Below are 1133 nucleotides of genomic sequence, written 5' to 3'. Positions count from 1 at the left end.
AATTATCACAGAGTCACAGAAGGCTTTGGGCTGAAACGAACCTGAAAAATCATCATTCGGGTAGGTGACGTCAGGTACTCTTCCCTTATCCACCAATGCTGTCATATTACCTAACTCATCAGCTTTTCATACAGATTCTGAACCCATCTACCCATCTTTAGAATTTTGTTGTGTGTGTAATCCTAGTTAGAACATGCATACTAAAATCCATGCTGCATGTCTAAAATAAAACTCTTAGAACATTAAAATGAGATTAATATATTTCCTTATATATTATCACAATGAGGGCTGCTGTGATGATAAATCAGCTGAGGAATACAGAGAGACATGACCTGTGGAACAGAACCCCACATGAAATGGAACACAAAACGCAGACTTGAGCGCTGGTATTTAAAGCCCTGCAGCCGTACGGTCTGGTGCACTTGAAACTAGATTTAGAACAGGAAGAACATGTAAAAATCTGCTGGAAATACTTAAGTACCATGAAGTTATAAATTATGCTTATGCTTTTTACTCAACTACCCTTAAAGTACAGGGGAAAAAAAATAAATCCACTGATATTGGTGTAAAAAACCAGTAGCCTGTGCACTAAGTCAAAGCTGCTTAGATGCCTCCATTCGGTCAACACCTGGAGTCATGCCAGTGTAGAACCTGTACAACGTTACAAACAGCTTCTTTTTAATCAGCTGAGCTATATATGCCAAAAATAACTCTCACATGGCTAGCTTCCTTTGGAATTGTTTCATTGGTATTAAGTACAAAATCAATACTCTCAACCCTCAGAAAGAAATCAAGCAATTAAAAACCAAAGACACCAAGGCAACAACGGTGCTGAAAATATTTGGAACACCTCACTTTGAATTGTTATGCAAGATAAAATGTTATCCAAAATCCAGCTTCCAGAAAAGTGCTTCACGTTTTGGTAATTCTGTTAAAGTTTCATACAAAAGAAAAAAAAAGTCATTCATAAATAAACCAAAGCAGGTATTTGTCTTGAAAGAATTATTTTAATAAAACCCTGACTAACACTGAAGCAAAAATACTCAGAAGAGTGTATTTTGCGCACCGGAGGCAGTTGACAGCCCCGCAGCCCCCGCCAGCCCCGCCCCGCCGGAGCCCCCACCCGCCCGCGG

Source organism: Calidris pugnax, unplaced genomic scaffold, assembly GCF_001431845.1.
Source record: "Calidris pugnax isolate Ruff unplaced genomic scaffold, ASM143184v1 scaffold29, whole genome shotgun sequence".
Classification (NCBI taxonomy): Eukaryota; Metazoa; Chordata; class Aves; order Charadriiformes; family Scolopacidae; genus Calidris; species Calidris pugnax.
The sequence above is the reverse complement of the archived record's forward strand: the minus strand, read 5'-3'. Positions refer to the sequence as shown.